Source organism: Coptis chinensis, chromosome 8 (assembly GCF_015680905.1).
Source record: "Coptis chinensis isolate HL-2020 chromosome 8, ASM1568090v1, whole genome shotgun sequence".
Taxonomy (NCBI): domain Eukaryota; kingdom Viridiplantae; phylum Streptophyta; class Magnoliopsida; order Ranunculales; family Ranunculaceae; genus Coptis; species Coptis chinensis.
In genome coordinates this window covers 78,498,729-78,511,962 of record NC_141463.1, presented here as the reverse complement: position 1 = coordinate 78,511,962, position 13,234 = coordinate 78,498,729, and the positions used below count along the sequence as shown (strand labels likewise).

Sequence of the window (13,234 nt, the reverse complement as noted above, 5' to 3'; positions counted from 1 at the left end):
CTCATAAGAGTTCCACCCATTATGGGGTTAACATAATTAAATTGCTTGGGACATAGCGGACACTACTGAAAACTAAAACTTACCTCCACTCCGTTTGTTATTAGTCATCTTAGTCATCCTCTACTTCTATAAAAAGTGAGGTTCCTTCAGCGATCTGCCATGCTATGATAATTTGCGGGGCTTCCGCCATTTATCATCTATGGTTGCTAACCTATTAAAGTGCCACTTGGTGCGATGGGGTGTAGGGTGCAACTTGGTGAGGTTTATATCCGCCACCCATGCCAAGTCATTACCGCGGAAAGATCGGATAATACTATTGGTGGGTCGCACCGTGTCTACCTTAATCCAATCCGTGAAAGCGTGTACAAAAAAGCGAGGAAAGAAACATAGCATAATCATTGAAATTAGAACAGGCATAAGAAGGTACTTATGCCTCATAGTATAGGCTCGTGCTAAACTAGACATCAAAGTCACGGGAAGGTCATAGAACCCGAAGTCCATTGGCTAAAAACAAGGAAAAGCTGCAAGTGAAAGCGTCATTCCGCGAAGAAAAAGCGCCATTCCCCTAAAATGTTTAGCATTATCCAAAACATAACAGTTCCTATGTTCATGGGCCGGGCTACCAAGGGCACAGCGTTATAGTCCCCTTGGTCTCAATCTGGAAAATGCACGCCCGTAAGCCTCGTGCAAAGACTCATAGGTGTAGACATGCATATTATCGACCCAATAGCACCATGGGTCTTGTATCTCGGCCGGGCATAGCAAGTCGAAGAACAAAAGGCTAGCAAGAACACGGTAATCTCCATTGGTTCATCGTCAATGTTGATGGAGAACACTTGTTCTCCATCCGGTCTCTCAAAAAAATGCAGTTATTATAAAAATAAGATGCAAGTCTTTGGAGAATAAAGTTCAGCCCGGTCTTACCATAAGAGGTTCCCAGCCAACATATGTGATCACCTCGAGAAACCAAGCACCGTAAGTAATGCTTTGGAACAAATCTTGAAGAGACCGTTCGGTATCAATATTGGAGATGTCATCTCTAAATTACGCTTTGGAATAGCTCTGCGAATGATCCGGAAACTCTGTATTGGCTGGAAAATTTCTAGTCGGAGAAATCGGGCGGCCTTCCAGACTTAGGCGGGCTCTTTTGTATTTTGGAATTCCGAGTAACTTAGCGTCGCTACGGCCGACTAAAGCTGGTATCTTTGTATTTTGATTTCCGGTAACTTAAGCGGCGGATTAGAGCGCGCTTTTTGTTTTTTGATTTCCGGAACTTAAGCTGGTCGGCGCTTCGACTAGAAATTTTAAATTTTTCTGACAAAATTGTAGAGCGCGTAGCCTCAACTAGAAGCGAAGCTCCGGGATTTCGAATTGCGAAAATGAAGTCGAAGCGTGGGAATCGCGGGTTTGAAGGGTGAGTGATGGAGTTTAGGTGTAATGTGAGTTGTGAGGATAGATTGTATCAAGTTTATATAGGCTTAAAGTTGCTAGAATGGATCGGAAAGTTGCCAAAACTAATTTGGCGGTTTAGAAATCCTAAAATCTCAAACTTCAGCGGAAACAACTCATATCACGGATTCTAATTCAAACCCGGTATCTCTTATTTGGATATTATGGTGAATGTACCTATTTAATCTAGATTTCATCCTACAATGATTCTCAATCATAGATATGCCTATCTGACCATATTTTCACCTTACTCCATGATAAATTCTAACACTAGGGTTTTATAAAAATAAAGTGTGAAATGATCAAACCACCCCAAACAAGTTTGGAAGGTGGGATTAATATGAAACAAGCACACAAACTGAAAATAACCCCTTATATTAAAATTTTCATTCGAGTATCACTACAAAATCCACATTCTTGAAATAAAAATTACATTACAATAAAGACAACAAAAGTAAATAAAACAACAACTACTAAACATAAATAACTACCACTATCACTCCTCATCCTCTCTAAAACACCTTCACCCTTTGGTGGCGAGGGCACCTGATCTTCAGTGGTGGCTCACGAGCTCGGAAGGTCCGGCGCGATCGTCCTCCCGTCGGCGGCGCTCATGCCTAGCGGTTGTGTCCTCGGAGGCGAGTCGTATGAGGTGGGAAGCGTGCTAGCATCTCTACTCTAAACGGCGGGCTTCCATCTCAGCCCTCGCTCCCATCTCTCATCCTCCCTCACGGGTGCGGGCTTCGAAGTTGTGGTGAATGGTGGCTGTCGAGTCCCCGGGGTGCGCACGAGAGAGTGTTGAGTGAGCGCGTGCCCTATGTAGCATAGTCATGCGCTCGGCATCGAACCACACCTCTGGAAGGCATCCGTATCAAAGCGGTGCCATCCTCCTCATCCTCCTCCGCTCATCCTCATCTACCCTCTGCTCCTCCTCCTCGGCTGTTCCCTATCCTCGGGCAATTTCCAGACTTGTTGGACACACTCCTATGAATCGCGGGTTCCGTGCGGGGGTAATGTAAATCCTCTCGAGGCGGGAGTTGCCTTCATCTTGACATGATCTTAGTGATAAGCCGCGGGGAAGAGGTGCCAGCGACCGTCCGAACCTCGATCATGTTCGGCAAAAACTCCGGGATCTGAAAATCGTACTTCCGCTCACGGGTATCCATAGGGCGATGGAGGCAGGTCGGACCGATGTCAGCGACCTTGTCCTTGCCTAGGACATTCCGACCAATCCAGCGGGTCGTAGCCCGTTGGTTGGTCCTCGAGCTTTGGCGCACACAATGGGAGTTTGGATTGTAGCTCCCATTGATGGCGATGCGCCCATCAGCGGCTCAACCCCGTCAAACCGGGGATCTGTAAAAGCGGCATCAGTTGATTCTAGGCGGAATGCCTAGAATCTCGACCAACTGATCCGTAATCAACTCCTCCTCTTCTTCTTCACCAAAACAAAAATCTTACTCCCCTCCAACTCCACGGTGTTATAGAACCGTCGACCAAGTCTTCATGGTAGAAGTCTTGATTGAGTACCGAACTATTCCGGTCTCTACTAGCCATTTAAAATCACCGTAAAGCGGCGAAATGGTCGGCGATGAATCTTGCTCGGAATAATTCGGCGTTGAGCCATTTAGTGTTGGAATAAGTTTGGGGTTTAAATAAGATGTGGTGGTGGTGGTTTTACTTGACCGACTTGAAGAACGATGGAGGTGGTGGAGTGGTGGCGGCAGCACCAAAAAGTTTGATTTTTTCGGTGGTTTTTCGAGTTTTAAATTGGTGGAGTTTGTTTTGATTGGTGTTTGCAAACAAAAATGGGGTTTGGATTTGCTTTTTGCGTGGGTTTTTAGTTTCTTTTTATTTTTGCTTTTCTAGGTTTGGAGGTTGTTAATGGCGGTGGAAGATGAAGAACGCGATGAACTGAAAAGCTGAAAAGGTAAAAGGCCTTGGCCTTCTCCATGGTCCATGGGCCATTGTGGCGAGTTGAATGAAGCCCAAAATCAAAATTTTTCGATTTTTTGATTTTTTAGCGAATTTCAAATCAAAATTCCAGCCGTTACCGGTCCGATATTTTGCGAATGAGATATGGAAATGATCGGGAGAGAATTTCCTATCAATGATCCATAAAACACTCTATTCCGACTTCGGATGACATATGAGATAGTGGAAAACGCCTTGAAGTCGTGCATGGCGTAAGTTATCGCGAGCGAATGAACTCTAAATTAATAGATCATGTCAATCCGAATCGTAATACAATAAAACGGCCTAAGCAACTCTAGTGGGACATAAAACATTTAGTACGGAAACACGAACACCCCACCCCCAAACAATTTTTTACAACGAAGCTTAGAAAATTTGTTTTTAGCAGTGGGTCTTTTAAAGTCAGATTCCCGAGACTTCATAGATTACTATGTTTATTTTTTTTTTTTTTTTTTTTTTAGTTTTAGAAGGAAAAACAATAAGCAATAAAGACATAATTCACACCATAGAAAACATGACTCAAAATCCGAGAAAAACATGCAAGAGTGGAAAACGTGAACTATGTGAACCGTGGACTTAGGATCCGGTACTTCTGACCACACACACTCCATAGGGAGGGCCGGTTACCTTAATGGTGCACTCACCAATATATTGGAATGAAAGGAAATGCACCAACACAGAAATTTGAGTGGTTTATAGTCGGATACTCAAGACTTTATCTAAAACATATGTATGAACATGCACGGTTGATCATATATCGACAACCGAAAATAGTTGTGGATCATTCCATAAATAAATATCAGAGGAAACATATCCAAACACAATGAAACACCAAGATTTCCTCTGACCACGACTAGTGGAATCCAAACGAAGTTGGATAACCCTATTGTGTAACCTATCATGCACCTTATTTTTCATTTTTGAATGAGTGGGTGTTCTAGTAAATAAGTGTGGAAAAGTGAATGGTTGTGGAGAATATGGTAGATATGGATAAGTTTTAGAAAGACGGCTTGTACCACATGATGGGATGTGGTTTTAGCACCGAACTCAACTCATTCATTGTGTGTAGGGGGACTTTGTCTCAATTTTGAAAATGAAGGTGTCACAAAGTTTGTCCTTCGAAGTATCTGTTTGTTAGGAGGATTTAAAAATTATAGAGCCTGAAGAAAAACAACGGGATCGAGTGCAAACTTCGGGGTTCCTTTGAAAGGGTGGAAGGAGGGAATCGAGGTGGATGTTGTGCTAGTTAGTTCTTGATAGGGTGAATTGTCACCTACTCGAAGAAACTTCATCAAATTCCTCATCTAGATTGGTCATATCCACATTACTATGGTAGTCCTCTACGTCTTTGAGAAAGTCATCTATCCCATCCTCAATCAATAACATGTGTATCGACTAGTGTAGGAAAGAAAATATTGGAGTCGACTTTCCAAAGGAAAGAATTTTGGGCATATGACTATCGGGGAGCGTGTTGTTGAAATAATCTCGAGCAAAGCTCTCGATCATGCTAACCTCTCCATCCATAGACGAATCGGATGGCTTGTGTCCTTGTTTTAAAAACATTGACTTCAACGACAAGATGGCCAAAAGACATGGACATTGAACCATCCGCGGCAATTAATGGCGCATTGGCGGTTGCCAAGAAAGGGCGCCCTAAAATGATGGAACCCAGTCGTTAGCGACTTCATATCGAGGACTACAAAATCAACCGGGATAGTAGAAATCACGAACTTTTACCAACACATTTTCGACTACACCCTTAGGATACTTAATAGACCGTCGATCGACTAATTGCAACGTCATTTTAGTGGGTTGCATTTTGTCTAGACCTATTTGTCTATACAAATAAAATGGGAGTAAGTTAACACTAGCCCCCGGTCTAATAACGCGGTCGTCGTATAGGAATCTCTAAGGTGCATTGTGCGATAGGGCGACCGGGGTCCTTGTACTTAACAATTCCATTATGTTCGGATAAGGTTGGGAATTGTTACATTAAAAGCGTCTTTTGGTATATTTGTCTTACGCCTAGTAGTACCAATTCCTTAAGAAACTTAGCATGATGTGGTAGCTTTTAATAGCTTCGAGGAAGGGAAGGTTTATAGTTAGATTCTTAAAACATCCCTAATCTCCTCATAATTTGTATCCTTAGTTAACATGGCTAATTTTTGTGGAAGCGGTGGTTTACGTCTATATTTAGCAATGGTATCACCTGGATGTTTAACCGTGGCTTTTGTTTCTTAAGTTGTGTTGTATGGCTGGGACCTCTATAGTGGTAGGCTCTTAGGTTTCTATTTCATTATCTAGTAATATAGCGGGTGTAGGAGCTCTTGGTGGGGTAACTATAGGCATAGTTACTTTGTTATCAACCACTCTGCCCGAGCAGTGGTGATGGCATTTATCTCACCTACATTTTCAAATTCATTACTAGTATTATCCGTTACCTCAAAGGTTTGTGTTTGTTGTTTTAGGATTAGGTATTGCGTTACACGGAAACACACCTTTGGTTTGGGCTTTATCTTGAGCCAACTGTTGGGTTAAATTAGTTCACGGATTGTAGAAGCTGTTGGTTGGATTGAGCCATGGTTTGGAAAAGTTTTTGGCTCACTTGTATAAAAGGTGTCAAGGCGATCCGGTTGTGTGGGTGTAGTGGTCACGGGTTGTATTCTTTGGAACTATTTCCGTGAATTATTTATTTGTGGATTTTGATAGTTATTATTTACGGACGATACCTCTATTAGCATTATAATTATTATAATTACCTTGACCTTGTGCTTGACCTTGTCGAGGTTGCACTTGGTTGTTATAATTATTAAAATTACCACGACCACAATCCTTGTCGTAGTGGGGCTTGGTTAAAAGCTTCTGCGTTAGGCCTAACATATTGATGATTGTACCGCTTGAGGTGTGGCGTTTTGGTTATTTCTCCAACCGAAGTTGGGATTTTGTCTCAAGTTTAGGTTCACTATTAATGGAACAAGCTTTGTTCATAGGCTATAGGGCCGATGGGATTCGGGATGCTCGGGGCTCAACGAAACTACATGGATTTGAATTTACATTCATAACGGGGGATTGGCTTTTGTTGTCTGAAATGGCATCTACCTTTTTGTGAGGGATTCAATTAGAGTTTTAAGCTCGGGATCTGATTTAACCTCAAACATCTTGGTAGCCTTAAGCGTGGAAGAAGAACTAGCGGGCCGGGGAGTAATCGTCACTACCCCCAATTATTATTACGCTTAGTTTGGTCCTCTAAAATTTATAAGCCTCAGGGCTCCTTTGTTTAAGAAACTACCCCATTCATTATGTCAAGGACTTCTTTATGGTGATGTTGAAGTCCTTTGAAAAACACGAACTAACGTGTCTTTAAGCTAAGTTATGATGTGGACACTCTATAAGCAGATCGGTGAAACGATTCCAAGCCTCTGAAAATGTTTCATGAGGATTTTGTCGAAAGAAATGAATCTTAGAAAGCATCTCATCCGTCTTTAGGGGTGGGTAAAAATGTTCCATAAACAGTTGAACAAGTTTAGCCCACGAGTCCACAGAATTAGGCGCTTGGGCAGTTAACCAAGACGCCGCCTTATCGGCTAAGGTGAAAGGGAAAACCCTTAATTTAATTTGTTCCGAACCAACCGTAGGATGGTGGAATGTTGTTAGGACTTGTTCAATCCTACGCGTAATGTCTTTGATAAGGTTTTCATGGTCTAAACCATGAAAAGCGGGTAACAAATTAAAAATATTTGGAGGGATTCTAAAATCCCCCGCTGGGTTTGCTAGAACGATGCAAGATTTGGGGCTATCGCTCAAGGCTTTGTAGAAGTCCGAGAGAGGAGTCTCTCTTTCTTCCCCCATTATATCAGGTGGTGTGTGTGGAATAGTAGCTAGAGGTGTAGTGTGTGGTATACTAGATAGACTTGATTGTTGATGTTGTTGTGTATTTACGTTTGGTGTTTTGTGCGACCGGACCTTAATCTCATGCAAGACTAAGTCGAGCTTAACTACACATGCAACACTCCAAACAATTACGATATACTAGTATAAACCTCTAACGGGGAGAGATGAGGGTGTGGAAGAAAGGAATACGATTCGTCCTTGCTTAAGCTTATGAATAGCGTCTTGTTCGCAGCGTGTTCGGTGTTTATAAGAGAATAGAACACTGAAAAACTTGACAACTTTCGAAGTTCAAATCAAACTGTGGAAATCACGGAATTTCAGAGAAGAGCTTCTTAGCGCTGGCTCTATCTTAGGCGGGCTTCAAGAACAAAGTCGAGCTCGATAAGATAAGCGGTTAGCTCTCTTTTTTTGAAGCGGCGCCTTCGATGTATAAGCGAAGTCGATAAAGATAAGCGAATTCGCTCTCTCTTTGAAGCGAGAAGGCGGCCTTCAGTCGTTTTTTCTCGCGAATTTTTCCAAAACTGAAAGCGGCAACCACGGTATGAATCAAACAAGGGTGGGTGGGTGAAATGGGACTTAAAATTACTAATTCTATTATGAAAACAATGATAAAGTGCAACTAAGATGGCGGTATTTTGATAAGCGTAAAATGAATAGTCTACCCACGTAATGAGCGATGAATTCTCAACGTAAGTAAACTAAACTTTTTACTTGATGCTCTCTTGTTTATCAAAGAATTATTCTACTCTCAACCAATTGAGATATAGGGGAGTAGATAGAGTTAGTTCCACTCCTAGTGCTCTAGCATGGATGTTTTCTAATCTAACTAGTCGTTTTTAAGTCATGAGAGTTTTCTGAAGGGGAAATTAGACTACGATGCAACTACCCACAAGATGCAACTAGTGGGTTATCCCGATCGACTAAGGGGAATGCTACGTTGATTCTATGATAAGGAGTTAGAGGGGATTGATTCCACCTTAACTCAACTTAATCCACTAACGACGAATCGTATTAAGTAATCGAATTGAATCGCCCCCAGAACAATTTGGTTATTCCTAATCCCTAATTATACATGGCATTTCTACCAATTCATAACTAGCATGTGAACAATTAAACCCATTCTCATGGTGAACTAATCATTTCTAGAGTGGAATAGAAAATCGGCGACTCTACGATAATCGGACTCAAGCTTTCATCGAAGGCTTCACAACCCCTCTAATGGAGGTTTAGCCTTGAATCATTCATAATCATTTCCATTTATATTAAAACTAAACATAATATAAAGCATTGAAATTTATTTAATTAAACAATAATGAAATCTAATTTAATGACTAAATTGAACTAAGGACATAAATTGAAATTAGATCTAGAATTGGAATTGACAAAATCGAAATGGATAAAGAATACTACTTTATTGATCTAATCAAATGAAGAACAAGATTCAAGGTTTAATCTAATGAAATGAATTAGATATTGAAACTATACTTAATCAAAACAATTAAATAAAACTAGATCTAGAAGCTATTTTTAATGGCTACTTTCTATTCTAAGCTAACTATTATTTTTTCTAACTCTATCTACCATTAATGAAGAGCTAAGCTTTTGTTTTATACATCCAGGATCAAAATTCGTGCATGGGCTTGGAGCCATGGTTTGGGCGGAGAATCGGGCCCAAAACCCAATTCTTCGATCCAAAAGGCCTCTTCAGCTGCAGTTGACTTCCACAGACTTTTCGTCCACTTCTGCTCCTCTGATTGGGTCAAGGCTTGGACCATTACAAAGCTCTTTCGAGCCGGTCGTTTTGACATAAGGTATGCCCAATTCCGAGTGCGAGTCCAAAGATCACGGCTTTTGAAGTTCTGTTGACTTTTTGCTCTGTATCTAAGCTAAAGTGGTACATTTACGCACATAATGGACTTTGAAGCACGAAATGCATAAAAACGCGTAATCCGGTGTTAACTCTTACTTATTATTCACATAATTGGTCTGACAGTATGATTATTAAGGGGTTAAAACTACAGTTTTGGGCTCTTATCAATTATTATGCATATATTAGCTTAGGTTTTGACTTGATTATTCTGTATTCATTGTTAGTGAGATGTATAGATAATTGAGACATAGATAAGGAAACAATAGTTTTATTTCTGAGTTGTTGTAGTATAGATGAAGTTTGTGAGTACCTTCACTGGAAAACTCTCACGAGGCTATAACTCGTCCACTAGGGAATTCCTAGTGGTTTAAGGCCTTGTTGCATATGGTCAATGCAATCGCACTCGGGGAGACGAGATTAGTTAGAACTCCATTTTTGGTCACTTATGCTAATTTCTCATATTTGCTTGAGGATGAGCAAAATGCTGTTTTTGGGTGGGTTTGATAAGAGCCCAAAATGTAGTTTTAACCCCCTTAATAATACTACTTTTAGACCAATTATGTGAGTAATAAATAAGAGTTAATGCTAATTACGTGCTTTTATGTATTTCAGGCATGGAACTCAATTATGTGCAGAAATGTGTCACTTTGGCGATATAAAGGAGCAAAGGGTTGGTTCCTAAGAAGTTCTATGATAAAGGCCAAGGTTCAAGGAGACAAAGCCTTTATGAAGCCCTCAGCCAAAAAAAGTCAAAAAGTCAACACGCGTTGAAAAACAAGACAAGTCGTGAGAACTTCCGAAGACCATATCTTTGGACTCAAGCCTCGGATTTGGGCCTACCTTACGTCAAAAAGACCGGTTCGGAAAGAGATTTCCAATGGTCTAAGCCTTGACCCAATCAGAGGAGCAAAAGTAGATGAAAAGTCTATTGAAGTCAAAGCCAGCTAAAACAGGCTCTGTGGACTGAAGAAATTGGGCTATGGGCTCGATTTTCCGACCCAAAACATGGCTTCTCAGCCCATGCACGAAATTGTGGATCTGGTCTCCTCCTTTACATAAAACAAGACTTAGCTCTTAAGAAAGATATAGTTAGATAGCTTAGATAGAAAAATAGCCATTAAAATAGCTTGTAGATCTAGTTTTTGAATTGAATTAGTTAAATTAATTAGTTTCATACATTGTTTTAGATTAATTCTTTGAATCATAGTTCTTCATTGATTAGATAAATAAAATAGTTATTTCTTGTTCATTTCGATTTTGTCATTTAAAATTGTTAGATCTAAATTCAGTTGTTGTTATTCAATTCTTAGTTATTAATTTAGAATTCAATTATTGTTAGTTAAATTTAATAAAGTTATAATCTTTATATTACGTCTAGTTTTAATTCACATCGTAGTATAATTCCCACCATTGCTTTCATTAGACTTTGAATAGATTAGTCAATCTAGGAAACTTGAATGCTAAAGAACTAAGAGTGGAACGAACTTTTTTACTCCACTCTATTTCGATAGAATTGAGAGTATAGAAATCTTTGATAGCAACGCGTAATTAAGTTTAGTTTCACTTGCGTTTTGAGTTTCATCGTTCATTTCGTAGGTAAATTATTCAATTTTACGTATATTAGTGCCATAAATAATTATCACAGAAAACACATCCAAACACCATCAAGCACCATGATTTCCCATGACGTGGCATAACGGAATGAGAGAGAGTACTGATGAATCTAGAATATAACCTATTATGCCAAGTCTTCTTATTTTTCCAATGGGAGGGTGGGCAAGTGAATGATTTTGAGAAAATGGATATTTGTGGAAGATATGGTGGATATGGATGAATTGTAAAAGTATGGAATGGAAAAAAGGAGAATGTGGGTTTATCACAAAACTCATTGGTGGCATGGGTTAGTATAATCACGCAACTGAAAATGAAAGTATCAGGTGGCTCTTTAGGTAGTATTTTCTTACTAGGAGAGTTTAGAAAATCATGAAGCACAGGAGAAACCAGAGGGTCAAGTGCAAACTCAAGGTTCCTTTGAAAAGGTGGAGGGTGGGGAATATTATTTATGGAAAGTGAATGAGTGACAGAATGATGTGAGGTGGGTGAATGGTGCTTAGCTAGAGCTTTCAGGTCTATATCATCAGAAGTTTTTAGATATGCAAGACATTCGTCAATAGGTGGGTTAGAAGGATCACTGGGATTGTGGGTGAAAAATGCTTCTTCTGTCATGGCGTCAATGTTTCAACTTCCGAAGGAAAGAAATTGGTGCATTTGATTATCAGGAAACGTGTTATCAAAATAATCTTCAGCTAAGCTCTCGATCATGCTAACTTCTTAATCGATATTCGTATCAGGTAACTGTTTCATCATTTTAAAAACATTAACCTCAACAAAAAGATGGCCAAAGGACAAGGACATCGAACTATCGTGGTAGTTTATATGCGCGTTGGCAGTTACCAAGAAAGGGCACCCTAGAATGATCGGAACAGAGTCGTTAGCGACTTCTGTATTGAGGATAACAAAATACACAGGAGAGTAGAAATCCTGAACCTTAACAAACACGTTTTCAACCATACCTTTAGGATACTAAATAGATCGATAAGCTAATTGTAAATTCATTTTAGTAGGTTGCATCTCCTGTAGACCTATTTGTTTATATAAATAATAAGGGAGTAAGTGAACACTTCCCCCGTGTCTAATAGTGCGATTAAATTATTAGTAAAAATCTCCTAAGGTGCATTGTACAGTAGGACGACCAGGGTCCTTGTACGTAACGATTCCATTATGTTCGGATAAAGTTGGAAAATGTTAAGTTAAAAAGGTGTCTTTAGGAATATTTGTAGTACGCCTAGTAGTGCACAACTTTTTGAAAAACTTAGCATAGTGAGGTAACTTTTTAAAATCTTCAAGAAAAGGTAAGTTTATCGTTAGATTTTTAAAAACTTTCCTAATCTCATCAAAATTTGTATCTTTATTTAACATGGCTAGCCTCTGGGTAAACGGTGGTTTCTCTTTATATTTAGCATATGGATCAACAGGATGTTTAACCTTGGCCTTTTGTTTCTTAGGTTATGGTTTAACTAGTACCTCTACAGGGGTGGGATCTTCAGTTACTACTTCGGTATCTAGTACAATATCTGGTGTAGGGACGACTGGTGGGGTAACTACAGGCATAGTTATGGCGTTATCAATCACTCTACCAGAACGGAGAGTGGTGATGGCTTTTAGCTCACCTACGTTTCCATTTTCATTACTAGTATTACCGTTTACTTCAAAGGCTGTGTTTGTTGTTTTAGGATTAGGTATCGCTTGACTTGGAAACACACCTTTGTATTGTACTTTTTCTTGGGCTAACTGTTATAAGGAAAGTTGGATGGACTGTAAAATCTGTTGTTGGGTTTGCATAAAGGCGTCGAAACGATCCAGTTGTGGAGGAGTGTTTGTTACATGTTGTGTGATAGGAACTATGTCACGTTGATTATTAACAGGTGGGTTGTGATAGTTATGATTAACCAGAATGATACCTCTATTAGCATTATAATTATTATTGTTATAATTATTATAATTCCCTTGTCTTTGTCCTTGTCGTGGTGGAGCTTGGTTGTAATTGTTTACTGGCCTAACATTTTGATTAATATACCCTGGAGGTGTAACTTGTTGATTATTTCTCCAACTGAAGTTGGGATGTTGTCTCCAAGGGGCGTTAGGAATAGGATAGCTATTAATTGAGCAAACATTATCTGGTTGTGATGTTTGTTGTTCATAGGCGAGAGGATAATAGGAGTCTTGATGCTTAAGACTCAAACATAAATTACATAGATTAGAGTTGACATTCATGACGGGAATAGGCTTTTGTTGAACACAAATAGCTTCTACCTTTTTAGTGAGAGATTCGATTAAAGTTTTAAGCTCAGGATCGGGTTTAATATCAAACATACCGGCAGCCTTAACTGTTGTAGAAGAACTAGCGGAGCGGGGATATCGTCACTACCCCCATTATTATTACGCTTTGTTTGATCTTCTAAAAATTTATAAGCCTCTGAGGCTCCTTTACTG

The 13,234-nt window shown here is 39.8% G+C and overlaps 1 non-coding gene across 1 annotated transcript; it reads left to right on the top strand.

The window, feature by feature from the left end:
• The first annotated feature begins 6,787 nt into the window (after window positions 1–6,787).
• On the top strand, window positions 6,788–6,891 carry LOC147483259 (small nucleolar RNA R71). The gene has a single exon (XR_015207127.1). It is a non-coding gene; the product is annotated as a small nucleolar RNA R71 (small nucleolar RNA).
• Window positions 6,892–13,234: the final 6,343 nt, after the last annotated feature.